Source organism: Castor canadensis, chromosome 15 (assembly GCF_047511655.1).
Source record: "Castor canadensis chromosome 15, mCasCan1.hap1v2, whole genome shotgun sequence".
In the NCBI taxonomy this organism is placed as follows: domain Eukaryota; kingdom Metazoa; phylum Chordata; class Mammalia; order Rodentia; family Castoridae; genus Castor; species Castor canadensis.
Window position 1 is genome coordinate 73,538,557 of NC_133400.1, and position 14,189 is coordinate 73,552,745.

The window sequence follows — 14,189 nt, forward strand, 5'->3', positions numbered from 1 at the left end:
CACATAATAGACTAATGATAGAGGAGCTCTCATTTCAGTCTATTCTTTCCTACAAGCAAGTGCATGTAAACAAGCAATTATTTCTGAAGTAATATACTTTCTCCTACACTATTTAAAGCAACGATTTGTTTATTTCAAACTACAAATGCTATTTTGTGACTATAAAACAAATTGCCTTATGCATGAATATGAGAACTCATAGTTTTTCTACATTGGCTAGTAAAAAAAAAAATCTCTGGCCACAGCATGTTAAGCAGGTTATTAAATTCCGTTGACTTAAGCTCATCTAAGTGCTCCTGATTTAAGAGAAAGATTTATATAGATATTATTTACTGAAAGTCAAAACAGTCTGCTCAGGGTAACCATGAAACACAGTCATGACCTTACATGAGCAAGAAAAACAGGATAACAGATAAACATAATTAATCTACATAAAACAATGTCATTAAGCTCTATGAAATGTGTTGGTATTTTACCCACTGACTCTCAAGAAAGTATAACAGATTACATTTTGCACTTGTTAATTTTCAGTCAGAGGAGTAATGGCGACTATTCTCAGACTGAAATATATCCCAAGATTGTCTTGAGTATGGACTCTTGGAGTCAGTGTGAACACACCCATTTTCCTCTACTTCCGGTTTCCCATCCTCAGCTTCTTCACACATCTCCACCTCCCTTTCCATATGGCAGCCCTCCCCATGGCCAAGTTTCCTTTCTCTCTCAGCATTCGAGCACCAGATTCCCTTCCTCAGTCTTAAGTATAAAATTCATGTGATTTTTCATCCAGTCTCCCTAATACCTAGGTTATCTGAAAACCTGGTCCTGAACATAGCAGGTTGTTTCTGAGTCACATTGACAGGATAAATGGAGACAATATACGACAGAAGAGACAATATATACATGAAGCATTTAGTCAAGTACATTCTCATTAGCCACAGTGGCTATCCTCTGTAGCATCACTGTAAACCCTGAATTAGTGAATACTGAACCATTGCTCCTAGGGGAAGTACAGGTTCAGTTCCTACAAGCTCCTGGTGAGGTTTTTGTCTAATATTCAGTCCATAACCTTGTTTTATGTGGATTAATATTTAAAAGTACTTTATTCAACATATATTGTTGACTCATTAACATTGACCTCACAGCACTATGATTTGTTCCTAAACAAAGCTTCTGTAGTATGTATATTTTTTCTTCATAAGGCACAACACAGGTAACTTTCATGTAGGTACCTTACACAGAACTTCAGCACTAATCTTGGGAACCATTTTAAACTGTGAGATCACCAACAAACATGGAAAAGATTTAAAAAACATGGCACTAAATAGATCATGAAAAGAACACTTGTTTACAGTGCACTTTGGATAATTCAAATTTATTGCCACTGTGCTTGTATATGAATGACTACAAAAGCATCATTAGTACTGATTTTGAGATTACAAATAAGTTTTAGTGAGAATGTGAATTTGCAAGTCAGAAAACCACAAATAATGAGGATTGACTAAATTTAAATCATAAAAGCATTATAGGTTAGGATGCAACCAATGACCAAAAAAAACCTCTTTTTTTTTTTAAAGGTATGTAACAACTTTATGCAAATAAAGTTTAAAAGCTGTTTTAAACCTTGACTTCTCTTGTCTCTGCACTGTGCTTCTAAATTACAGTTTACCATAATAGGTATTCTATCCCAGCTTTCCCTGGAAATTCTGACTTTTCTTTAACCAGTAGTCTCCAGGGCTGCAACTAAACACAGCTCAGTATTGTTTAGGAGAAATTTCTCATTCAAAAGCAAAAGGGAGAATTTTACCTACTAACCCAGAAGGAAGACACTTCTATCTTACCATCAAATACCCTGGTATTCTATGACTGAGACATTTCTTTCCTTGTTGCCTTCTCTTTATTCTCCAAATAGTTTTATGCAATGGTGTTCACTGAACCTTTGCTTCTTGGCTAAGGTTTAGTGGGACCAAGGAAGCCACAGGGTCAGGGGCTGTGGTTCATGTGGACAGGATTAGAGATGTCTGTGTCAGGCAGCTTTGAGAGGAATGACCTGGGTTTCAAATTGTTTGACATGGAGCCAAGATCTTAGGTCTACCTGGCTAGATTTTCTCTTCAGGATTTATAGAGTGACCCATTTCCATGGGAGTTTAAAAACACTGCTTCAGAGTCCTCCATGATGATAAATCCTGAAATATTTTCAGAAAGTCAGCATAATCCATTTCACAGCGACTCACAGCCGAGCTGCGACTGGCACCACCTGTCTGCAGATCTACCTTAGGTCTGTTTTAGATTGTGAAATGGAAATCAGTTTTCAAAGTGTTTTTCAAGTTGCCTTTGGGTTCTGTTAAATGTAGAAATACTTCTTTTTTTTTTTTCCCCTTGGTTTAATGAAATGTCACCGTCAATTCCTTCTGAATGTGGAATCATGCCATTGGATAGTTAAGGAATGAAAACCCACATGAAACATCTCACAGATGTTACTGGAGAAACACTGGTTTAGGAAACCCTTTGTTCATGGCTTAGACTGCCATGACTATTCCATCACGTTGAGTTTTACTTACTCAATTTAACAAAAAACAAAAAAAAAACCTCCCAGATCAACAATCCACAAGAACAACCAAATACCAATTACTGAAGAACAGAATGGTTTCAGTGTGAGGTGAGGAAGGGCAAATCATCATGAAATGAGTTTAACATTTCTCAAGTATAGCACTAAGTTGAGTTTCATTTGGCCTGGAATTGGTTTCTTTTACTTCACAAGAAACCCATACTTACTTGAATCTGCTTTCTACAATGTTAACATGGAGACAAGGGTACTAGCCTGCCACCTGCCCTTTTTAGGACATGAAGGGACTCTTTCTATAATTTTTTGAAGACAATTTTCCAAGTAAAAATACCTTTCTGTCATTCCAGAGGTCCCATAAATCATGCTATACATATACGTGTAATGCTACAATATAGATTTTTCATATTTATATTTATCTCTACCCTGCTCACTAGCTCTATGCCTTGATCAAGTGGCTTAACCTACTGAAGACCATGTCTCCCCAGCTAATGACTAGAATTAATTACCAATTGCATAAGAAATGACAAAATCTTAAGAAGGAAGTGGACTTATAACTTTGTTTTCAAAAATGATTGCTGTTTATCTATCATTTCTTTATCATAATTCTATGTCTTGGTCATTCTGCATTTCCTATGCCTTTCTCATGACCAGCTGGAGCCCCAGTCCCAGGGAGGGAGCATTCAGGGTGACAGATACCTTGTACAATGGAACCTGGGACAGAAAATTCTCCAGATATCAGAGAGGAAAAGAAGTTAGTGAAATGCAAAATGTCTTTATTACAACTCAACTGGTTTTTAAAGTTTCCATTGCTTTTCAGCAAATGTGTTTTCTTCCTCTTGTGGAACTGGGAACATATGTGCTGCCTGGCAGACGATTTCTGCAAATCTTAAAGTCAGGATTGGAGGAGGCTGACTCACAATTTCTTACACTGCACGTGTGAAATGTTTCAAGAAGACTTGGAGGAGGGAAGATCCTGAGGATTTCAGATGATGTTCTCAATTGCTATTAAATCGGTAAAAAAGAGAATTGAATGGTTCTTCATTTCTACTTCTGACCTTTAAAACTTTTTTTAAAAGAAACATGAAGAGAGGAGTCGAGCAAAGGGTAATTCTCTACAAAGAATGGAAAGAAGACATTTGTAGAGAGCTGTAGTTTTCCAGTCATCTTAACCATTTGATCCCGTGGTAGCCCCGTGACTCAGGTTTTATCTGTGACAAGGACAAAAGCTCCCAGGAGTGATACAGCCACAGAGACTTTATTGACTAATCATTGAGTTCTATGCACTATACTGTTTGCTACTTTAAAAAGGGTTCACACAGTTCAGCTTTTATTAAAACTAAAGTACTCTAAAGAGTGGGATTCCTGTTAAATAAATTAAATAAATTCCTGTTAAATGTGATTCCTGTTAAAATAATACATTCAAGGAAATGTGTCTTCAACTATCACTGGCAGGCATGTGACAGGTGTTCTTTTTAATAGGACTTGGTGTCTAACATTATGAGGAAAACACCAGATCAAAGGCTTCACTTACGCAGTATGTTATACAGCCTGTCAGTGATTAAATCTGACTGCCTGTGAATAACCACAGGACAGGCATCCACATAGGCATACATGTTCAGCGTCTTGAGATTTTTCTCAATGGAAGTGCACATTACATACAAATTCAACAAGATGTCTAGCAAGAGTCCTTTATTATCTCCAAAAAGGACAATAGGCCTGATGAAGTATTTCCTCATCCTCTTTCTTCATCATGCAGTTTAGCAAAATGTCCTGATGGAGAACCCACCTGTGGTCTGCATGGGTTCTACAGGCCAGAGTTTGACATGTGGACAAGTACAATGGGAAGGCAGGGAACTTGGATTTGGAGACCAAATCCAACACCTGCAGTCATAGATTGAGGTCTGTCTTACATAGCAAAATTCCCAGGCTCAGAAAGTCAAAAAGCCCCAGCCACTTCTACAACAGAAGCCAGGAAAAGGAGCAGGGGTCAGCAACATCAGTAATTACAGGATAAGTGGTAGTCATGTCTGCTTCATTCCAGAGTTCAGTTCAAATCCCGTGCTTACCACTACTGACTGTGTGACCTTGAGCAAAGCACTTCAACTCTGAGGAGTCCTGCTGTCCTGTGTGTAAAGTAGGGGGAACGACATGCTGTCCATGTGCACTGTTGTGAGGATTAAAAGATATCACATGCACTGCACAGCATGAGGCACACAGCAGACACTGAATAAATAGTAGTTATTATTTTGCAGCACTGTGATTATCTACAGTCCTGGAATTGTAACATCACCGATGCTATAATTTGAAACACATTTATTCTTTAAACTCTAGCAAAGTAGTTCAAAGCTTGTTTTTCAAATACATTATCTAGTTTGGGCTTTAAAAAAAAATCCCTGTATATGTTCTGCTCTGCTTATCAAAGGCTCTCTATAATGCTTACCCAAGGGTAAGTGAATTACACAGGATCCTGTTTCACCTCCTATTATTCTTCTTGAACCACATTCCACGTGGTAGTGGGTCAATTTCGTTACTTCCTCTCCCTCTTCCTACATTCCAGACCCTAAAAAAGATGCCAGTTAAGTTTTAACTCTCCTTTGAAAATGAATTTTCATCTTTATTTTTTTTTCTCCAAAAAGTTATTTAAAGTAGTTGTAAGTTCTTTGAGTGTCCTCCAACCTTAACCATGCAAGAAAACAGTCACGGGAGAGAATTATTGGTGCTTTTGCCAAAGTCCTCCCACTGAGCTCGGTGACTTTGTAATGAACTATGCATCCATAAACGGTTGACTCTTTGATCTCTTGCTGCTGTACAACTCTAAAGAGAAAGGCATTCCAGTCCCAACCACACAAAGAGAGAGGCACACAGGTTATTTATGGTGGCCCCCTGACTCTAAGCATTGCCTGTTCTTTAAAGATTCAAATACACACATCATTTTGACTGCCAACACTGCCCCCTTTCCTTGCGGCGGTGTCTAGTGGGAAGGCAGAGCAGGAATGTCTGATCTCTGGCTTCTCCCTGGGGTGAGAAAGGTAGCTGGTTTGGCAGAGACAGTGACAACAGTATTTATAGAGACAGTAGAAAATAGAATCCATATGTCTACAAAGGAAAATCAGAGTAAATCACCAGGAGCAAAGAAGACACTTGAACTCTCTTTTTGAGGCCTGTCGACTTCTGGCAGAGAGTAAACAGGACCTACCGCTCAGCCCTCTAGCTGTACAAAATCTAGCATTCATGTGCCTGCCCCCATCTGGTGAGGTTCCACCAATACAGTTGCTTTACAGAATGAAGGGAAAAACAGTCTCTTTGGTTCCTTGCATTCAGATGCTATGTTGCAAGCCTGGCTTGCCATTATTCATTGGACCTGTAGACCCAGAGATGGTACAAACATGGAAGCAAGCCATAAAGCCCTGGTTCTGACATGGCAAAGTTCACTTTAATGGTTTCCTTCTGGGAATTCTCCAACCATATCATCCAAAACCCTTCTACTCCTACTCTAATTTGCTCTCTGATGTGGCTAAGTGTTGATACATACAGCTCTCTAAACCAAAAACCAAGGTAAATAATGATGGTACCATGACAAACTCTGCCTTTTCTCTTTGCTATCTTCCTCTAGGTCAAATGTCAAAATGTGATAACTTCCTATCAAATTGTGGAGGCTAAGAATAACCTCTATAATGGGTGAAGAAGTTCATTGGGTCATCTCACTATTGCAGACACTCAAAGCCACCTGCATAGACTGATTTGGGCAAAGCAAAAGGATCTCAATGAAACTGCCAAATTAATTTTGCTACTTTTTGGGATCCAGACTTTTATCAAAATCATAGAACTGGGTAGGCTGAAAAAAGATTTTTATTTTTGGTTCATTCTATTCATTCCATAGGCACAAAGTTATCAGATACCTACACAGGTCTCCATATTGTCTGCCAAAAGTTCATGGGCTTTGAGCATTTTCTTATTCTGTAATTATGATGGCTTCAAGATAGAGACTGAACTCAAGACAGACATATAGGTGAATATAATTCATGGCCTGAAAAGTAACACATATGTTGATGATACTATCTATAAGACCAGAGGAAAAATGGCTAAAATAATAAAACAGCTGCCTCTCAGAATGAATCCATGTGGAAGACCACATAGCTCAACACAGACATTTCATTCCACTGGACTCCAGAAAGGAATTAACAGAAGCCAAGTTTTATAGATGGGACTTTACCTCATAATTCATTCACTGTAATGGGCTCTCATTTTCTGTTTAATAGAAAGACAGGACTTACCTGAAAAGGAAATGAGGCAGAGGAAGAATCCATGGATAAGTAGCACAACTGCTTGTGGGCAACACCCACGGGCTCTGGATTGTGGCTCCAACTTTGTCTCCAAGACACAGTGTAATCAGCTATGAATTTAGGACCCCAGTATCTCCATCTGTAAAATATAAATAATAATGTAACCGTTTCCATTGTGTAATTCCTAACTTAATAATTAGAACCTCATGATGATTTAAAAACACAGGAAGAACAAAGACCTGATAAGTAGACCAGAATATGGAATTATGCACTGGCTTTTATATAGTTACTAACAGTTAGAGGTTTTAACTCCCACTTTTCCAGTGTTTTCCCCAAACATTAGTTGAGTACCGCAAAGAAAGGTAAACACATTAAACTACATCAACCATGGAAATAAGAGCAGGATTATGTAGTTGAGGGCGGAAGGAAATCAGTAAAGGCAATTGAGAGTCAGAGAGGCCAAATGAAAAGCTGCACCCTCTACAACTTGCCTCTCTGCTCCCTTTGTTGGGAGGTGAGGGTTGGCTTCCATGGCTTTGTCACTCAGATACTCTGCTACACAGAGATGTCTATCTTCCATCAGCCCAGCCAAATGAGAAACGGAATGCAAGTGTGGATAGGTCCAGAGACTTGACCACTGGTAAACACAAGTTGCCCAACACAAGATTGCTGTCTAAATAGAATTCCCAGGGCTTAAGAATTTTGAAATTATGGATGAGGATGGGAGGATACCTTTCTGTGGAGAGAGCTTCCAGGATTATTGAGTTATCCCAGAAAACTAAACTTGACATCAGAATCTTCCCCTACGCTCACTAGATTCTATGCTGCTGGAAGCTGGGGAGATTTAATTGGTGTCAGTGAACCAGATGGACACAGAATAGGAAAACTGTTTAGAATGGCAGGTCCCCCAATGGACTTTTGTTTCTATAAATTCCTCTTGGGGTCCACAGAAATACATTTTAAGTGGAAAGAAAATGGTAGAAGGAGGCCACTAAACAACATTAAAATTTGTTGCAAAAATAGGCTAGGTCCATGCAATTTAGATTATTTCTTGTACTGAGTTTAATTAGTAGTAAATTGTATCATAAAGTTTTTTAAAAATCTTCTTTGGGTATCAATAGGACCCACTAGAAACTATATATAACCTAGGAGAGGTGAGTATTCCAGATGCCATGAAACTTAAGTCTATGTCTCTGGGGAAGTCATTTAGTCTCTGGGCTGAGTTTCTTTACCAATAAAATAAAGCAATGAGATCTTGGAAAGTCAAGAATAGACCTCTAATCTCTACTAATCTATATGCAAGGTTCTAGTGTTGATTCTATGCCCACTTCATTATGAGACTCTGTGTACATTCTTACCTATTCTAGGCCCTTCCTTTGTTCCATAATTGTAATATTTTCTTTACTCTCTAAGTTCCTTTGGCCAATAATTACATCAAAATTGTGAAATGCTGGAAATTGAAAATCACTTCCCCAACTAGCTGGTCCTTTAATAAGACACAATACTAAGCCTAGTATAATTGCTTTTAATCAACTCTCTAGAAAGGTAGATTTGATTTCACATTACTAACAAGGAAAGAATGTGTGGGTCGGCTTTCTATTAGTGTGAGAAAATACCTGAGATAATTAAGTTATAATGACTAGTGGTTTATTTTGGCTCATGGTTTTAATGTTTCATTCCATGGCTGCTTGGCCCTGCTGTTTTGGACCTGTGGCAGCACAGGACATCATGGTGGGATAACATGGCAGAGGAAACCCATTTGCCAGGAAGAAAGAGAGAGTCGGGAAGGAGATAGGGTCTCAATATCCCCTACAAGGACATGCCCTCAAGGACCTAACTTCCTTACACTAGGCCCCAACTCCTCCTCCACCGTCTCCCAATAGCACCACAGGCTGGAGACTAAGATGTTAATGGATGGGTCTTTGAGGGGGACATTAAAGATTCAAACTGTAAAGCAGACAGTATCTAGATTAAAAAATTGATATTCTTTGTAAGTAGTGGATTCAGAATTTGAACTCAGGTTGATCTGACTTCAAAGTCTGGGTCCTCTACTTTGTTAACCATTGACCATGTCAAGGAGTGATTATTTTGCTTAATAAAATAGTTTAAACATAGTTACTTGGTTGCTTCAATTATTACTGGAATAATAATCATCCATTGTCTGGATATCTTCGTAGTGAAGTAGTACTTAAGGGTAAAATCAGGCAAATTCTAACTAATTGGGGGTAGGAAATTGAAAAATATGTATCAATAATGAAACAAGAATTACAGCCTGTCAAGCCTGGCTTCCTGCACATTATCTCACACAGTCCTTGCTATAATCCTACCAGCTAGGCGTTCTGAGAGCAATTTTTAAGATGGATATGCTGAGGATTACTAAGGTTAAACAAACTGTCCAAAAATCACATTGCAAATGGCAAAGCCTTACTCCAGCCTAGGTCGGTCATCATCCAATAGCGTTCTCTCAGGACTATTGTGTTTCCCTGTTAATAATAGTTTGCAATTCTGTGTGTTTGGGACAAATAGTCCTAAGCTGCTCCTACTACCCTCCCCTTTTCCTTGTGTCTTGCTATCTGCTGTCCTCACTCGTGCGTCCCATGATGACATAGGAGACCCTTGTTGCTCCTGGTCCACAACTCACAGCCTTTCCCTCATACTGGATTTTCCCAATCCCATCCTTGTTCCAAACATTGTGTTTCTCTTCTCTTCCCCCACATCTTTTCCCCAATGGCTGAACTTCTGCTCCTCTTCCCTGCTGCCTGCTCATACTACTACATGTGAGAGAGAGGGAGAAAGGCAATGATGAGAAAGTTATATATAACAAGGCAGATGAGTAGTGTGCACACACTGGACAGGCAACAACATTCTTGAATTATTTTCTGTCATTGGATCTTGTTGGAAAGTGATTGATAACAATAATCCATTGCTTAAATATCTTTGCAGTAAACAAAATTCTCTGGGGTCAAGTCTAGAAAATTCAGACTAATTGAGGGCAGTAATTGAAAAGTATATTACAATATACTTCCAAACACAGTTTTATTCCTTCTATACAAACACAGTAACTTCACTTACACTACTAAAATGGCCAAGTGGAAGCCTGTAATGAATTTTGTTCTAACAAATGAATGAAAATATTTGCTATCTGTCTCTGGTTGTTTAAAAAAAAAATTAATCATTACATTGAAAGCACTTGGTTTAATCCCAAACCATTGTCTTTGAATAAAATAAAAAGCCCCCTGAAGTAGTTTGAATATTGTTTCCTAGTTGGTAAGATTAAGGAAGCGACTGTTTTACTTAGTAAATATTAACTTCAAATCAGCTGAAATTCCGAATAACTTTAAATCTCAAAGACTTTGAAATAAAAGGGACTATGGAAACCAGTGGGTCTGAATGAATGAAATTTTAGTATTTGACTACTGCAAATCACTGCAATAGCAGAATTATAGAGACACCCTGTGACTCAGAGTGACAAGCTGACCATCAGATGGTTATCTTATGACAATACAGTATTTATGAGAAAAGCAACTGTGAAACTTGTCCTTTTTGTGACAGAATTTTTCCCTTGGGTCCACTGGTTACTGGTCAGATTTTCTCCTTTGAGAAAATCCCACCTGGCTGCAAGAAAGTAAGGTGAGATATCTCTTCAATGTGAAATTGTGAATGGTACACAGTTAATGAAATAATATTTGAAAAGTATACAAGTGAGGCAGTTTCGTTAATGTATTTGCTGTTAAATGCAGCATGTTAGGCCTTTGGTAGTCATTGCTGCTTTCATGGAGGCAAGGATGTTGTCAGAAGGTGAGGGTAGTGGTGGCCCCAGTAGAGCATGGGGGGCGGGGTGCTGTGGAGGGAAGATGCAGCAAGGACACTTCCTGCAAAGAAGGACAGAGGGAAGCTCTGTGGGTCCATCTAACAGTGCCTCCATGGGCAGAGGTGGCAATTTGAGGGTAGCATGTAACCTGGAACTGATCCATGTCTGAGTTCCAGGGAGAAGAAGAATAAGACTACTACAGGAAGAACTATCAGTAAATGTGGGCCCAACTTGGAATTACTGTCAGTGAGGTGCACTGCAGGCTACAGTCCTAAATCTGCTCATTTCAGATTCCCTGTGTGGTCCCTTGTCATCCAGAGATGAATGTTCACACCTCCAAGAGAGGACAATGAGTGGTTCATCGCAAGCTCTGGCCTCTGGATTTCCTCTTCCAGTCTGATCTCCTACCCCATCCCTCATGAGCACTCAGTGCCCATCATGGTTGAACTACCTGTGGTTGCTTATTGAACGATTCCCTCAGGACTCCAGGCTGCTGTTTGTGACTCTCTGCAATGTGCATTGTTTGCCTGAAAAATCTCCTGCATGGCCCTGAAGACACTGGAGCAGCAGTTTTTCTTCTGCAAAAACCAAAGCCAACTCCTCTGTGCTAAAGAATAGGAGCAAGTACTGGCCAAGAAGAGGCCATTTGTATGAGACAGCTGGGGTTTGAATGTAGACATCATCCTAGCTTAGGTCAACTTTTGCTTCTTGCAATCAGAAATTTTCTCCTCAGCAAACCTAGCCTTTACCCTTCCTATTCAAGTCAGTTAACCTTTCAAAGACTCAGTTTCCTCATCTGTAAAATGGAAATGGTAATAATGATGGCAAGAAAATACAAAAATGCCATTTAGTTGTCTTGACCACCAAATGAATATCTGTAAACCACAATAGCAAATGGCCTTGATTATAGTAAGGAGTCAAGAAATGTTAGAATCTTTTCATATATCTCTCATAGCACACTAAAATATTTGTTTATGCTCTATCTCCCCCACTACAATATGATTTCTTTTGGGGAGAACCTATGCCTTGTTTACTTTGTGTTTCTCACACTAGAAATAATAATTGTTACATAGTTCAGTCATTCATTCAATAAAAGTTCATTGAATGGCTGGTCTCTGACAGACACTATTATGCTAAGCCTGCCAAACACATGAATGATTGGGTTCATGAAAAATAATATGCAAATAACTCAACTTATTACATAAAGATAATGTTTATATTGTATCATCTGACCTACATTATTCAAATTATAAATACAGCAATCTTTCAATTAAAATATGCTCACTTTGACTCTATTTGTTGTTTTTTTCTTTTTTCGTGCTGGGGATTGAACCCAGGACCTCATGCGTGGCAGGCAAGCATTTGACCACTGAGCTACATCCCAGCCCTCACTTTGACTTTAAAACAGCAAGAGACTTCATGCCTCCTTTTCCCTGAGGGCTGACTGAGCCCCAGGTGGATACCACATGGCATATGTGAACATTCAACAGGCATGTTGTATTTCTTGATTCCTGATGCTAACTGTATAAAGGTTTGTAAAGTTTTACTTTTCCCAAGTTGAATTTACAAAGTATAAAATGCGAGAGATTATCATAAGGTATTAACTATGTTTACAACCGTGCTGTGAACTCTATAATCCTCTTGTTAAATCAGTAGAGGGAAAATAGAACTTTCATCAGCCAGCGTATTATAACGCAATTTTTCATCCATAATGAATGTTGGGGTAGGACCCAACCCTTCAAAATTCCTTTCCATTGTTGGGAAATTCTCTCTAGTGTTACACAGAGAACCTGTCCCTTCATCCCCCAGCTAAGGAAGCTGAAAGGGTCAGACCCTGCTCAGCTCTTTTCCTCCACATCCCCCATCACTTTTCAGTCTCCCTGGCAGCCAGTGTCCAGGAAGGTCCAAGCCCTAAGGGAACGGTGAAAATAGAGTTGGCAGTAGTGTCTGTGCATCCTGTAGCCAGGGATGGCAGACGCAGTACCATGGCCACATTGTACCTGCTTCTCAGTTATCAGCCCACCTGCTTCCATTGGTGGTCCAAGGCCGGCCTTAGTTACTTCGAGAGTCTTTGAGTGCCAGTCTCCTAGGCCAGCTCAGTGTCTGGTTCTTGCAATTAGGAACCCACCCCGGGGAGACACACAGACTTCACCCTGTTATTTGAATCTTCCAGTTCAAATCAAATAGTCGACTACACAAAGTAACCACCACCAAGGACATAGCAATGTGATCCACTTTTTCTGTATTCTCATTTAAGATGAAACACAGCGCCACCTTATCAATTGTTTAATGTTAGTGGGCAGAAGGAGAGTAGAAAAAACAGGACATATTATACGTGCTTATTTTAGTGATATTGTTGGAAATATGAACATAAAACTATCCCCATGAGAGAAATTTAGTTTTGAATATTTAAATACATATCTAAGTATACCATCATACTGTAACTTTATCAATGCCTCCCTTTTCTCTTGGAAAAATTTCCAGAGTCTAAATAAAGAACAAGAGCCAAACATTAAATCTGGAACTTTCACTCGTTTTTTCAATTGTTTTTTTAAATCAATAACCTTTCACTGTTAGATTCATGGCTGTGTTTTGGCTCACAGAATAGAAATGTTTTTGATGAGATGTGAAGACCCTCTGTTTATGAGAACACTTTGTTGATCCTGAGGACCACTGAGACCTTTTTATATGTATCTGTCTCCCCCAACTAATTCGCTCCTGTTGTTCAGAATTCAGTTCAGAACACAGTGTCCCTGAAAGTCAACTGGCTTTTTAACTGTATCAAATATGACTGAAAGATTGAGAATGTGAGGAAATTCTTTAAGATCTATCCAAAGACACAGTTTCTTCTGGATGTGGGTCCCAGTGCCTTGTCTACAGGAGCGGCGGGGAGTGTCTTCTTGTCCCTCCTTCAGACCTCCAACCACTGGTAAGGGGGCAGAGGAGAAGAACGAGTAAAACAGGGTTCTGGAAACAGTTTGTGACCACTGATGCCTGAAGTTTTAAAGACCAGGCAATCTCTTCAGGTTCTTTTCTGCATTGATGTTTGATTTTACTGAGTTAAAATTTTAGAAATAAAGATATTTCATGGATAGGTCCAGACTGCAAAATACATAAAAGTCAGGAAATGGATCACAAAGGAATAAAGGCACCAGGGAAAGAACATTGCTTTGAAGACTTTGCTAAGGGAAGTCTTTAAATTTTTTTAGTTCTTTTTGTCTCTCTTTTTAAAAAATTTAAATGAATTTACTTATGTTTGAAAGCAAAAGCGAAAGAGTGAAACAGAGGATAAAATTGAAAATAGCTGAGAGGAAGTTCCTGGGAGTGTGACACGGACAGACCCAGAGAAGAGGCAGAGAAATTGATTTTAGGAGCGAAAATGACTCCTTCCCTTTTCCTCCTAACTTCTGGGAATAACAAACAATATCAGCCAATGTCTCCAAAGAAAGGCCACTCCAGCTGTGGGCATAACTTTGTCCCTCCCCCATCTTTCACCATTTCCTATACCTGTTATGTAATTGAATTGGCATTG

At 39.1% G+C, this 14,189-nt stretch overlaps 1 long non-coding RNA gene across 1 annotated transcript in view; it reads left to right on the forward strand.

Annotated features, from left to right (window-relative positions):
- LOC141417510 (uncharacterized) overlaps positions 1 to 3,915 on the forward strand; it is a 71,785-nt gene extending 67,870 nt beyond the window's left edge. The window contains exon 7 of the long non-coding RNA XR_012442141.1: positions 3,381 to 3,915. This is a non-coding gene — a long non-coding RNA (uncharacterized lncRNA). The remainder of the gene's footprint in view (positions 1 to 3,380) is intronic.
- The last annotated feature ends 10,274 nt before the right edge of the window (positions 3,916 to 14,189 follow it).